The sequence below is a fragment of the Oncorhynchus gorbuscha genome, linkage group LG09 (genome assembly GCF_021184085.1).
Source record: "Oncorhynchus gorbuscha isolate QuinsamMale2020 ecotype Even-year linkage group LG09, OgorEven_v1.0, whole genome shotgun sequence".
Taxonomy (NCBI): domain Eukaryota; kingdom Metazoa; phylum Chordata; class Actinopteri; order Salmoniformes; family Salmonidae; genus Oncorhynchus; species Oncorhynchus gorbuscha.
Genome location: NC_060181.1, coordinates 94,366,536 through 94,383,085, shown reverse-complemented (window position 1 = coordinate 94,383,085; position 16,550 = coordinate 94,366,536). Strand labels below are relative to the sequence as shown.

General features: G+C 43.9%; 1 pseudogene; it reads right to left on the bottom strand.

Annotated features, from left to right (window-relative positions):
* Positions 1–8,947: 8,947 nt before the first annotated feature.
* The window catches only part of LOC124044287, a 51,451-nt pseudogene continuing 43,848 nt past the window's right edge, over positions 8,948–16,550 (bottom strand).

Below are 16,550 nucleotides of genomic sequence, written 5' to 3'. Positions count from 1 at the left end.
ACAGTTCTGGGATGACATGTCAGACTCTGGGACAGTTCTGGGATGACATAACACTCTGGGACAGTTCTGGGATGACATATCAGACACTGGGACAGTTCTGGGATGACATATCAGACTCTGAGACGGTTCTGGGATGATATATCAGACTCTGGGACAGTTCTAGGATGACCGATCAGACTCTGGGACAGTTCTGAGATGAAATATCAGACTCTGGGACAGTTCTGGGATGACAATACACTCTGGGACAGTTCTGGGATGACATATCAGACACTGGGACAGTTCTGGGATGACATATCAGACTCTTGGACCGTTCTGGGATGACATATCAGACTATGGGACAGTTCTAGGATGACATAACACTCAGAGACAGTTCTGGGATGACATATAACACTCTGGGACAGTTATGGGATGACCAATCAGACTCTGGGACAGTTCTAGGATGACATATAACACTCTGGGACAGTTATAGGATTATATAACACTCAGGGACAGTTCTGGGATGACATATAACACTCTGGGACAGTTATAGGATTATATAACACTCTGGGACAGTTATTGGATGACATATCAGAATCTGGGACAGTTCTGGCATGACATAACAGACTCTGTGACAGTTATGGGATGACATAACACTCTGGGACAGTTCTGGGATGACATATCACTCTGGGACAGTTCTGGGATGACATAACAGTCTGGGACAGTTCTGGGATGACATATCACTCTGGAACAGTTCTGGGATGATATGTCAGAATCTGGGACAGTTCTGGGATGACATATCACTCTGGGACAGTTCTGGGATGACATAACACTCTGGGACAGTTCTGGGATGACATATCACTCTGGGACAGTTCTGGGATGACATATATGACTCTGGGACAGTTCTGGGATGACATAACACTCTGGGACAGTTATGGGATGACCGATCAGACTCTGGGACAGTTCTGGGATGACATATCAGACTCTGGGACAGTTCTGGGATGACTTAACACTCTGGGACAGTTCTGGGACGACATATCAGACACTGGGACAGTTCTGGGATGACATATCAGACTCTGGGATGGTTCTGGGATGACATATCAGACGACTCTGGGACAGTTATAGGATGACATAACACTCAGGGACAGTTCTGGGATGACATATAACACTCTGGGACAGTTTGGGGTTATATAACACTCTGGGACAGTTATGGGATGACATATCAGACTCTGGGACAGTTCTGGGATGACATATCAGACTCTGGGACAGTTCTGGGATGACATATCACTCAGGGACAGTTCTGGGATGATATATCAGAATCTGGGACAGTTCTGGGATGACATATCACTCTGGGACAGTTCTGGGATGACATAACACTCTGGGACAGTTCTGGGATGACATATCACTCTGGGACAGTTATGGGATGACATATCTGACTCTGGGACAGTTCTGGGATGACATAACAGTTTGGGACAGTTATGGGATGATATATCACTCTGGGACAGTTCTGGGATGACATATCAGACTCTGGGACAGTTCTGGGATGACCGATCAGACTCTGGGACAGTTCTGGGATGACATATTCAAAATGAATACAACTAGGCCTACTGCAACAGATCATAACTTTTAGCTTAAAATGTTGACAAACTATTATTTCCTCAAATTATAAACTCAGCAATGTGCACATGGTAGGAAAGCCAATGTGCAAATGTTCCCAAATTAAATTAGCTGGAAAACACTTTTAAAAAGCGTAAGTCACATGAAAGAGGTTTCATGTGATGAACCAGAGGAGGATGTAGAGATGCAATCAGCAACACTTCTGGGCGGCAGGGTAGCCTAGTGGTTAGAGTGTAGAGGCGGCAGGGTAGCCTAGTGGTTAGAGTGTAGAGGCGGCAGGGTAGCCTAGTGGTTAGAGTGTAGAGGCGGCAGGGTAGCCTAGTGGTTAGAGTGTAGAGGCGGCAGGGTAGCCTAGTGGTTAGAGTGTTGGACTAGTAACCAGAAGGTTGCAAATTCAAACCCCCGAGCTGACAAGGTACAAATCTGTTGTTCTGCCCCTGAACAGGCAGTTAACCCACTGTTCCTTGTCATTGAAAATAAGAATTTGTTCTTGACTGACTTGCCTGGTTAAATAAAGGTAAAATAAATATCACGGGTTATTAATTTGACCTGGATGTGAATTGTGATTTGCTTAGATTGTGACGGTGTGTGGGACCTGGCCTTGATCTGAAACAACTGTGAATATCTACAGAATCAAAACTTTAGACCTTAATGTTAATTATCTTACATTATAACTGTCAAACATGACGGCCGTTTAGCTTACAAAAAAAAAAGAAAAGGGCATTAAAGTTTTGGCTACATTTTCTGGAGCGTCCTTCATGTCAGCATCGGTGTGGACTGAGAGGCTGTAGCCAATAAGCATTTCACTTAGGCTACACTTTTAGACTTAGGCTAATTAGGTATGTATATTTATGCAAAACATATTTAAATATTATTCCAATATTGACCTTTTTATTTGAATGTCTGACAGCCTCATTTATCTATTTCAGGCTACTCTAATTAGCCTTTTAAATCACTGTGAAAGACCTAGAATCCTAGAGTAGACACATGTTGGCAAGTATTTTAATTTCGGACAATTTATCTTCAGTTTGGGAGGATTTAAATTGCACTACTCGGGGTGATTCAGGTACTTTGGGGTGATTCAGGTACTTCAGACTGGGATTCAGGTACTTTGGGGTGATTCAGGTACTTCAGGGTGATTCAGGTACTTCTGGGATGACATGATTCAGGTACTTGGGTGATTCAGGTACTTCAGGGTGATTCAGGTACTTCAGGTAGGGTGATTCAGGTACTTCTGGGACATTCAGTTCTGGGTACTTTGAGGTGATTCAGGTACAGTTCTGGGATGATTCAGGTACTTTGGGGTGATTCAGGTACTTCAGGGTGATTCAGGTACTTCTGAGGTGATTCAGGTACTTCAGGGTGATTCAGGTACTTCAGGGTGATTCAGGTACTCTGGTGATTCAGGTACTTCGGGGTGATTCAGGTACTTCAGGGTGATTCAGGTACAGTTCAGGGTGATTCAGGTACTTCACTCTGGGATTCAGGTACTTCAGGGATGATTCAGGACAGGTTCGGGGTGATTCAGGTACTTCGGGGATTCAGGTACTTCGAGGTGATTCAGGTACTTCAGGGTGATTCAGGTAACACTCAGGGTGATTCAGGTACTTTGAGGTGATTCAGGTACAGATTCAGGGGTGATTCAGGTACTTCAGGGTGATTCAGGTACTTCAGGGTGATTCAGGTACTTCAGGGTGATTCAGGTACTTCATGACAGGGTGATTCAGGTACTTCTGGGTGATTCAGGTACTTCAGTGTGAATCAGGTACTTTGGGGTGATTCAGGTACTTCAGGGTGATTCAGGTACTTCAGGGTGATTCAGGTGCAGGTGATGATTTTGTTTTGGTCTGGAGCCTTATATGAGCAAGCTAGCATTCTGGGAAAGTTTGAAGGATTGATTGTGGTCCTTCTGTAGCTCAGTTGGTAGAGCATGGCGGTTGTAATGCCAGGGTATGGGTTCAGACTCCCGGGACCACCCATACGACATAGAATGTATGACACATGACTGGGATGATAAAAGCGTCTGGGACAGTTCTAAATGGCATATATTATTATTATTATATTTCTGGAGGATTCATGATGGACTCATGATAGACTGGGATGATTCATGATGGACTCATGGGACATTCTGGGATGACATGATGGACTCTGGGAGGATTCATGATGACTCTCTGGATTCATGATGGACTCATGGGATGACATGGATCAGACTCATGGGACAGTTCTGGGATGACATAACACTCATGGGACAGTTCTGGGATGACTCATAGGATTCATGATGGACTCATGGAGGATTCATGATGGACTCATGGTGGATTCATGATGAAGGATTCATGATGGACTCATGATGGACTCATGGAGGATTTATGATGGACTCATGGAGGATTCATGATGGACTCATGATGGATCTCCTCTCTCTCCAGCTTGCTCCAGAGGGATGGATGACTCAGGCTGTCTGCAGCCACACATGGACATTTTTTCATTAAATAAAAAAGAAGCCTAAAAGCAAAACGTTTTTTATTTTTTTATTTATATACTCCAGTTGAAAATATGATTATTTGTAAAGCAATATGACTTACATTAACACCCTGTCTGAAAAACCATACCTTTTAACAATCACTATCAATCACTTATATAAAACTCAGCAAAAAAGAAACGTCCTCTAACTGTCACCTGCGTTCATTTTCAGCAAACTTAACATGTGTAAATATTTGTAAGAACATAACAAGATTCAACAACTGAGACATAAACTGAACAAGTTCCACAGACATGCTGACTAACAGAAATTGAATAATGTGTCCCTGAACAAAGGAGGGGGGGGTCAAAATCAAAAGTAACAGTCAGTGCATCTCCTCCTCATGGACTGCACCAGATTTGCCAGTTCTAAACTGTTTTTCTGTTTTTCTGATCAATTTGAAATTATTTTAATGGACAACATTTTTTTGCTTTTATATTTGCTTTTAAATATTTCTAAGTGACCAAAAACGTTTTAACTGTAGTGTGTATACATATACAAAAGTATGTGGACACCCCATCAAATTGGTAGATTTGTCTACTTGTGTGCAGCCCTACACCACAGGGTACCAGTGGTTAGATTTGTCTACTAGCCACACCCGCTGCTGGCATATGTATACATTTAAGCACACAGCCATGCAATCTCTATAGACAAACAATGACAGTAGAATGGCCTTGAAGAGTTCAGTGACTTTCAACCTTTCCAACAAGTCAGTTTGTTAAATTTCTGTTAGAGCTGACCCGATCAAATGTAAGTGCTGTTATTGTGAAGTGGATACTTCTCGGAGCAACAACGGCTCAGCTGCTAAGTCATCTGTCATCGGTTGCAACACTCACTACTGAGTTCAAAACTGCCTCTGGAATCAACATCAGCACAATAACTGTTCGTCAGGAGATTCAAGAAATGGGTTTCCATGACCGTAGCAGCCGCACACAAGCCTGAGATCACCATGCGCAGGCCTCCCGAGTGGTGCAGCGATCTAAGACACTGTTTTGCAGTGCTAGAGAAATCACTACAGACCCGGGTTTGATTTCAGGCTGTGCCACGCCCGGGAGACCCATGAGGCGGCGCACAATTGTTCCAGCGTCGTCCGAGTTAGCAGGGTTTGGCCGACCGGGATGTCCTTGGTCTGTAGAGCATAAGTCACTCCTTGTTGCGGCCCGGGCACATGCACGATGACTTTGTTTGCTAGTTGTACGGTGTTTCTCAAACACATTTGTGCTGCACATTTGTGCTTCTGGGTTATGCAAGCATTGTGTCAAGAAGCAGTGAGGCTTGACACAGGGTCGTGTTTTCAGAGGACGCAAGGCTCTCGACCTTTGTCTCTCCTGAGTCTGTACGAAAGTTGTTTGTCTTCCAAATGGACGATGACCCCAAGCATACTTCCAAAGTTCTGGCAAAATGGTACTTGACAACAAGGTCAAAGTATTGGAGTGGCCATCACAAAGCCCTGACCTCTTGTGGGAAGAACTGAAAAAGGGTGAGCAAGGAGGCATACAAACCTGACTCAGTTACACCAGCTCTGTCAGGGAATGGTAAAATTCACCCAACTTCAGGAAGCTTGTGGAAGGCTACCAGGTAACGTTTGACCAAAGTTAAACAACTTAAAGGCAATGCTAACAAATACTAATTGAGTGTATGTAAACTTCTGATTCACTGGGAATGTGATGAAATAAATAAAAGCTGAAATAAATCATTCTCTCTACTATTATTCTGACATTTCACACTCTTAAAATAAAGTGGTGATCCTAACTGACCTAAGACAGGGACTTTTTTTACTTGGATGAAATGTCAGGATTTGTGAAAACTGAGTTTAAATGTATTTGGCTAAGGTGATTCAACTTCCGACTTCAACTGTATATACAGGGGATACCGGTACCGAGTCAGTGTGTGGGGGTCAGGTTAGAGGTCATTTGTATATGTAGGTAGGGGTGAAGTGACATGGACAGATAATACACAGCAAGTAGCAGCAGTGTACAGAACAAATGGGGAGGAGGTGGTTACTGTAATAGCCATTCGATTGGTCATTTGATGAATCTCTTGTCTTTTTATTTAGGTATTTCCTTAAAACTGCAATGTTTTAAGGGCTTGTATGTTAGCATTTCACTGTAAGGTCTACTACACCTGTTGTATTCAGCATTTCACTTGAGGTCTACTACACCTGTTGTATTCAGCATTTCACTGTAAGGTCTACTACACCTGTTGTATTCAGCATTTCACTGTAAGGTAATATAATAATATAATAATATAATATAATAATAATATAATAATAATAATATAAAAATATATGCCATTTAGCAGACGCTTTTATCCAAAGCGACTTACAGTCATGTGTGCATACATTCTACGTATGGGTGGTCCCAGGGATCGAACCCACTACCCTGGCGTTACAAGCGCCATGCTCTACCAACTGAGCTACAGAAGGACCAGGACCAAGGTCTACTACACCTGTTGTATTCAGCATTTCACTGTGAGGTCTACTACACCTGTTGTATTCAGCATTTCACTGTGAGGTCTACTACACCTGTTGTATTCAGCATTTCACTGTGAGGTCTACTACACCTGTTGTATTCAGCATTTCACTGTAAGGTCTACTACACCTGTTGTATTCAGCATTTCACTGTGAGGTCTACTACACCTGTTGTATTCAGCTTTTCACTGTAAGGTCTACTACACCTGTTGTATTCAGCATTTCACTGTAAGGTCTACCTACACCTGTTGTATTCAGCATTTCACTGTGAGGTCTACTACACCTGTTGTATTCAGCATTTCACTGTAAGGTCTACTACACCTGTGTATTCAGCATTTCACTGTAAGGTCTACTACACCTGTTGTATTCAGCATTTCACTGTAAGGTCTACTACACCTGTTGTATTCAGCATTTCACTGTAAGGTCTACAACACCTGTTGTATTCAGCATTTCACTGTGATTCAGGTCTACTACACCTGTTGTATTCAGCATTTCACTGTAAGGTCTACTACACCTGTTGTATTCAGCATTTCACTGTGAGGTCTACTACACCTGTTCTTTCAGCATTTCACTGTAAGGTATACTACACCTGTTGTATTCAGCATTTCACTGTGAGGTCTACTACACCTGTTCTTTCAGCATTTCACTGTAAGGTCTACTACACCTGTTGTATTCAGCATTTCACTGTGAGGTCTACTACACCTGTTCTTTCAGCATTTCACTGTAAGGTCTACTACACCTGTTCTTTCAGCATTTCACTGTAAGGTCTACTACACCTGTTGTATTCAGCATTTCACTGTAAGGTCTACTACACCTGTTCTTTCAGCATTTCACTGTAAGGTCTACTACACCTGTTGCATTCAGCATTTCACTGTGAGGTCTACTACACCTGTTGTATTCAGCATTTCACTGTAAGGTATACTACACCTGTTGTATTCAGCATTTCACTGTGAGGTATACTACACCTGTTGTATTCAGCATTTCACTGTGAGGTCTACTACACCTGTTGTATTCAGCATTTCACTGTGAGGTCTACTACACCTGTTGTATTCGGAGCATGTGACAAAAAAAATAAGATTTATATAGTTCTGATCCCAGAGCCATATAAGTCTTTGGGGTTCTCTTTTTAGTATAGTGAGAGGGGACACAGATATGTATAGTATGAAACACTAATGGTTATTGGAACTGTATAATATTGTATGTGTATTGGGAGAGTGACTGTAATATTCATTGGGAAGACATGGACACAATAAAAGCAGAAGTATTATCTGTGAAATACTATTCATTCATGTCAGACAGACAACAGCTGGACTTAACATTAGAAGAAGGAGGGATATGAGGTAGGATCATTCTTCCTGGTTGCAAATATAAATACTGACATTACATACTCAATGAAAACGCTGAACACACTTTGGGACATTTGTTCAGAAACGGTCTCGTCAGTCCTGACTGAACCTAATCGATGCCTCATTAAATCATCAGGATAAATCCAAACTTGAGATTCACATGAATGACTAGTTTAAATACCAAACTCTCAGTGACCTTAAACTGTTACTGCAGTGGGTTAAATCAGGGGTCACACAGAGGGATTCTGGGTAGTCTTAAACAAATCTACTTTGAAACAAAAGTATCCACCTCACGCACATGGTTATGGGCTTAAATACATTACATAAGACACCTGTTCCATGTCAGATAAAAGTTGAAATGTATTCCACCTTGAGTTTGCATCCCAATATTACACTTTATATACCCCACAGAAGACTGAATCAGAGCTAAACCGTTTGACTGTTAATGAAGTGTTCTGTTCTCTGGTTGGCTGTTCTCTGGTTGGCTGTTCTCTGGTTGGCTGTTCTCTGGTTGGCTGTTCTCTGGTTGGCTGTTGTCTGATCAATGTTCTCTGGTTGGCTGTTCTCTGGTTGGCTGTTCTCTTTATATACACCACAGAAGACTGAATCAGAAAAAAACCGTTTGACATAGAAACACCAGATTTTGCACATATTTTTTAAATTATTTTTATTATTTATATAATAATGGAGAAAACAAGATTAACGCTCCACCCATTAGGCCACTAGGTCATTTGACTGCTGGAAAGGGCTACTGAATGAATAACGCTCCACCCATGAGGCCACTAGGTAATTTGACTGCTGGAAAGGGCTACTGAATGAATAAGGCAAAAGTCAGAGTTAAAAGCATGGATCTGAAGTTAGAGAATTTGGGGCCCATGGTGTCCACAGCCAATCATCTCCAGCGATATCTTGTGTGACTGACTAATTTAAGCCCACGGTGTCCACAGCCAAACATCTCCAGCGATATCTTGTGTGACTGACTAATGTTCGTCCCACGGTGTCCACAGCCAAACATCTCCAGCGATATCTTGTGTGACTGACTAATGTTCGTCCCACGGTGTCCACAGCCAAACATCTCCAGCGATATCTTGTGTGACTGACTTAACGTTCATTAGTTTAGATTCGTGCTTCAACGCTCTTAGTTGTTGAAGAGATCTACTGCTATGTATTTTCTTGCTGAGTCTTTAATAACAACCGTACATAATGTCTGGTCAACTTTAAGATGTCAGCTGTGTTTAAAATCTCTGTTCAGCTGCCCCCCCCCCCCTGGACTCACTGAAGTTGGGGCACTTCATGAAGAAGTCTTTTGGGGTACTTCCCCATCACACTTCCGGACCAAGGGTGGAACTTGGTGAACTGGTGTCCATGGAAACAGTAGTAGTGATCCGACCAGCGAAGGGCCGAGGTGAAGTTGGGGAGGTGGGTCCACTGGCTAGCCTTTACCTTCTTAGTGTAGGTGTCAAAGTCGAACACGTCATGCCCTGGGGAGGAAGCAGGGTTGGTGTCAATTCAGATATCAATAATATATAATTAGCATTATATATATATACAGTTTTATCCAAAGTCGTTTACAGTCATGTGTGCATAAATGTTTTACTTATGAGTGGTCCCAGAAATCAAAATTCCCTTTGCTGACATTACAAGAGCCTTACCGACTGAGCTACAGAGGACAGGTATTTAAATGGTTTTAATTGAAAATGCTACATTTGCGCATTGTTGATTTATAAGAGATTGATTGCTGATTTGATAGAGATATGGGACATTTATTAGCTTACCCTTGAAGAATATGACAGAGTCTCAGCGACAATCTCCCTTGGAACACACCACAGCAGCGTCCAGGTGGTCAGGGAAACCAGGGAACACCTCAGAGATGTCCTTGGGGAAGCCCTCCACCAGGACATGGCTACGCTGGTGGTAGCTGAATACCTTGTTGTCCTAGAGTGGAGAGAGGAGAGGAATCTTTATGACCTATCAGAGGGCAAGGTTGCGCTACTACCATATTGTTTAGAACCTTGTTGTCCTAGAGTGGAGAGAGGAGGAGATGCAGGAGAGGAGGGTGGAGCTACTACCATTTTGTTTAGACCAATCCAGTCTTTTTAATATCTGGGTATAGAGGGTGTTTCTGGACAGGACCAATGTCCAGATTTGGGGAGGAACTGATGTAATCTGTTACATGTCAAATGAAATCAAATTGTATTTGTCACATACACGTGTTCAGCAGATGTTATAAATCAAATCCAAATCAAATCTAATTGTATTTGTCACATACACGTGTTCAGCAGATGTTATAGCGGATGTAGCAAAATGTTTGTGAATGTATTTTAGGTCGGGTGAACAAAAGGACTTGAATTCCTGTATGTTATCACAATCACACCATGAGTCGTTAATTATGACACATACACCCCATGTCACGGTCGTGTGTAGAGACGGACCAAGGCGCAGCGTGATTGGAGTTCTTTATTTTAGAAAAACAACGACCGTGCAATACTGAGGTGCTACATGCACTCACTCAAAACAGTAACAGGGAACCCTTAAGTATGATCCCCACTGAGAGACAACGATAATCAGCTGCCTCCAATTGGGAACCATACTCAATCCCAAAACATAGAAACAAAATGACTAGAACACCCCCCTAGTCACGCTCTGACCTAAACATCATGGAGAACCAAAAGCTCTCCATGGTCAGGGCGTGACAACCCCACCCTTCTTCTTCTTTCCGGAGAGATGTTATCTGATTACAAACAAAAAATAAAGTGTAAATGTAATCGGTTACGTTACCAGCAAATATTACAGATACTTTTGAAAAAACTAGATGTTTACTTCTTGGATTACTTTTAAATTCAGAAAGGACGTTTGACAAAACAAATTACATTATTACATGTTTCTGTTTTTAATTCAGGTGCAAAAGGTGCAATCTGACCACCAATCAGAGACCACTACGATGACGCACCAAACGATGACCACCAATCAGAGACCACTACGATGACACACCAATCAGAGACCACTACGATGACGCACCAAACGATGACCGCCAATCAGAGACCACTACGATGACACACCAAACGATGACCACCAATCAGAGACCACTACGATGACACACCAATCAGAGACCACTACGATGACACACCAAACGATGACCACCAATCAGAGACCACTACGATGACACACCAAACGATGACCACCAATCAGAGACCACTACGATGACACACCAATCAGAGACCACTACGATGACACACCAAACGATGACCGCCAATCAGAGACCACTACGATGACACACCAAACGATGACCACCAATCAGAGACCACTACGATGACACACCAATCAGAGACCACTACGATGACACACCAAACGATGACCACCAATCAGAGACCACTACGATGACACACCAAACGATGACCACCAATCAGAGACCACTACGATGACACACCAATCAGAGACCACTACGATGACACACCAAAAGATGATCGCCAATCAGAGACCACTACGATGACACACCAAATGATGATCACCAATCAGAGACCACTACGATGACACACCAATCAGAGACCACTACGATGACACACCAAATGATGACCACCAATCAGAGACCATTACGATGACACACCAAATGATGACCACCAATCAGAGACCACTACGATGACACACCAAATGATGACCACCAATCAGAGACCACTACGATAACACACCAATCAGAGACCACTACAATGACACACAAACGATGACCACCAATCAGAGACCACTACGATGACACACCAATCAGAGACCACTATGATGACACACCAAACGATGACCACCAATCAGAGACCACTACGATGACACACCAATCAGAGACCACTACGATGACACACCAAACGATGACCACCAATCAGAGACCACTACGATGACACACCAAATGATGACCAGCAATCAGAGACCACTACGATGACACACCAAACGATGACCACCAATCAGAGACCACTACACCTGTGACACACCAAACGATGACCACGAATCAGAGACCACTACGATGACACCCAAATGATGACCACCAATCAGAGACCATTACGATGACACACCAAATGATGACCACCAATCAGAGACCACTATGATGACACACCAAATGATGACCACCAATCAGAGACCACTACGATAACACACCAATCAGAGACCACTACAATGACACACCAAACGATGACCACCAATCAGAGACCACTACGATGACACACCAATCAGAGACCACTATGATGACTACACCAAACGATGACCACCAATCAGAGACCACTACGATGACACACCAAACGATGACCACCAATCAGAGACCACTCTGACACACCAAATGATGACCACCAATCAGAGACCACTACGATGACACACCAAACGATGACCACCAATCAGAGACCACTACGATGACGCACCAAACGATGACCACCAATCAGAGACCACTACGATGACACACCAAACGATGACCACCAATCAGAGACCACTGATGACACACCAAATGATGACCACCAATCAGAGACCACTACGATGACACACCAATCAGAGACCACTACGATGACACACCAAACGATGACCACCAATCAGAGACCACTACGATGACACACCAAACGATGACCACCAATCAGAGACCACTACGATGACACACCAATCAGAGACCACTACGATGACACACCAAACGATGATCGCCAATCAGAGACCACTACGATGACACACCAAATGATGATCACCAATCAGAGACCACTACGATGACACACCAAATGATGACCACCAATCAGAGACCATTACGATGACACACCAAATGATGACCACCAATCAGAGACCACTACGATGACACACCAAATGATGACCACCAATCAGAGACCACTACGATAACACACCAATCAGAGACCACTACAATGACACACCAAACGATGACCACCAATCAGAGACCACGACGATGACACACCAATCAGAGACCACTATGATGACACACCAAACGATGACCACCAATCAGAGACCACTACGATGACACACCAATCAGAGACCACTACGATGACACACCAAACGATGACCACCAATCAGAGACCACTACGATGACACACCAAATGATGACCACCAATCAGAGACCACTACGATGACACACCAAACGATGACCACCAATCAGAGACCACTACGATGACACACCAAACGATGACCACCAATCAGAGACCACTACGATGACACACCAAATGATGACCACCAATCAGAGACCATTACGATGACACACCAAATGATGACCACCAATCAGAGACCACTACGATGACACACCAATGATGACCACCAATCAGAGACCACTACGATAACACACCAATCAGAGACCACTACAATGACACACCAAACGATGACCACCAATCAGAGACCACTACGATGACACACCAATCAGAGACCACTATGATGACACACCAAACGATGACCACCAATCAGAGACCACTACGATGACACACCAAACGATGACCACCAATCAGAGACCACTACGATGACACACCAAATGATGACCACCAATCAGAGACCACTACGATGACACACCAAACGATGACCACCAATCAGAGACCACTACGATGACACACCAAACGATGACCACCAATCAGAGACCACTACAATGACACACCAAATGATGACCACCAATCAGAGACCACTACGATAACACACCAATCAGAGACCACTACAATGACACACCAAACGATGACCACCAATCAGAGACCACTACGATGACACACCAATCAGAGACCACTATGATGACACACCAAACGATGACCACCAATCAGAGACCACTACGATGACACACCAATCAGAGACCACTACGATGACACACCAAACGATGACCACCAATCAGAGACCACTACAATGACACACCAAATGATGACCACCAATCAGAGACCACTACGATAACACACCAATCAGAGACCACTACAATGACACACCAAACGATGACCACCAATCAGAGACCACTACGATGACACACCAAACGATGACCGCCAATCAGAGACCACTACGATGACACACCAAACGATGACCACCAATCAGAGACCACTACGATGACACACCAAACGATGACCACCAATCAGAGACCACTACGATGACACACCAATCAGAGACCACTACGATGACACACCAAACGATGATCGCCAATCAGAGACCACTACGATGACACACCAAATGATGATCACCAATCAGAGACCACTACGATGACACACCAAATGATGACCACCAATCAGAGACCATTACGATGACACACCAAATGATGACCACCAATCAGAGACCACTACGATGACACACCAAATGATGACCACCAATCAGAGACCACTACGATAACACACCAATCAGAGACCACTACAATGACACACCAAACGATGACCACCAATCAGAGACCACGGCGATGACACACCAATCAGAGACCACTATGATGACACACCAAACGATGACCACCAATCAGAGACCACTACGATGACACACCAATCAGAGACCACTACGATGACACACCAAACGATGACCACCAATCAGAGACCACTACGATGACACACCAAATGATGACCACCAATCAGAGACCACTACGATGACACACCAAACGATGACCACCAATCAGAGACCACTACGATGACACACCAAACGATGACCACCAATCAGAGACCACTACGATGACACACCAAATGATGACCACCAATCAGAGACCATTACGATGACACACCAAATGATGACCACCAATCAGAGACCACTACGATGACACACCAAATGATGACCACCAATCAGAGACCACTACGATAACACACCAATCAGAGACCACTACAATGACACACCAAACGATGACCACCAATCAGAGACCACTACGATGACACACCAATCAGAGACCACTATGATGACACACCAAACGATGACCACCAATCAGAGACCACTACGATGACACACCAAACGATGACCACCAATCAGAGACCACTACGATGACACACCAAATGATGACCACCAATCAGAGACCACTACGATGACACACCAAACGATGACCACCAATCAGAGACCACTACGATGACACACCAAACGATGACCACCAATCAGAGACCACTACAATGACACACCAAATGATGACCACCAATCAGAGACCACTACGATAACACACCAATCAGAGACCACTACAATGACACACCAAACGATGACCACCAATCAGAGACCACTACGATGACACACCAATCAGAGACCACTATGATGACACACCAAACGATGACCACCAATCAGAGACCACTACGATGACACACCAATCAGAGACCACTACGATGACACACCAAACGATGACCACCAATCAGAGACCACTACGATGACACACCAAATGATGACCACCAATCAGAGACCACTACGATGACACACCAAACGATGACCACCAATCAGAGACCACTACGATGACGCACCAAACGATGACCACCAATCAGAGACCACTACGATGACACACCAAACGATGACCACCAATCAGAGACCACTACGATGACACACCAAATGATGACCACCAATCAGAGACCACTACGATGACACACCAATCAGAGACCACTACGATGACACACCAAACGATGACCACCAATCAGAGACCACTACGATGACACACCAAACGATGACCACCAATCAGAGACCACTACGATGACACACCAATCAGAGACCACTACGATGACACACCAAACGATGATCGCCAATCAGAGACCACTACGATGACACACCAAATGATGATCACCAATCAGAGACCACTACGATGACACACCAAATGATGACCACCAATCAGAGACCATTACGATGACACACCAAATGATGACCACCAATCAGAGACCACTACGATGACACACCAAATGATGACCACCAATCAGAGACCACTACGATAACACACCAATCAGAGACCACTACAATGACACACCAAACGATGACCACCAATCAGAGACCACGACGATGACACACCAATCAGAGACCACTATGATGACACACCAAACGATGACCACCAATCAGAGACCACTACGATGACACACCAATCAGAGACCACTACGATGACACACCAAACGATGACCACCAATCAGAGACCACTACGATGACACACCAAATGATGACCACCAATCAGAGACCACTACGATGACACACCAAACGATGACCACCAATCAGAGACCACTACGATGACACACCAAACGATGACCACCAATCAGAGACCACTACGATGACACACCAAATGATGACCACCAATCAGAGACCATTACGATGACACACCAAATGATGACCACCAATCAGAGACCACTACGATGACACACCAAATGATGACCACCAATCAGAGACCACTACGATAACACACCAATCAGAGACCACTACAATGACACACCAAACGATGACCACCAATCAGAGACCACTACGATGACACACCAATCAGAGACCACTATGATGACACACCAAACGATGACCACCAATCAGAGACCACTACGATGACACACCAAACGATGACCACCAATCAGAGACCACTACGATGACACACCAAATGATGACCACCAATCAGAGACCACTACGATGACACACCAAACGATGACCACCAATCAGAGACCACTACGATGACACACCAAACGATGACCACCAATCAGAGACCACTACAATGACACACCAAATGATGACCACCAATCAG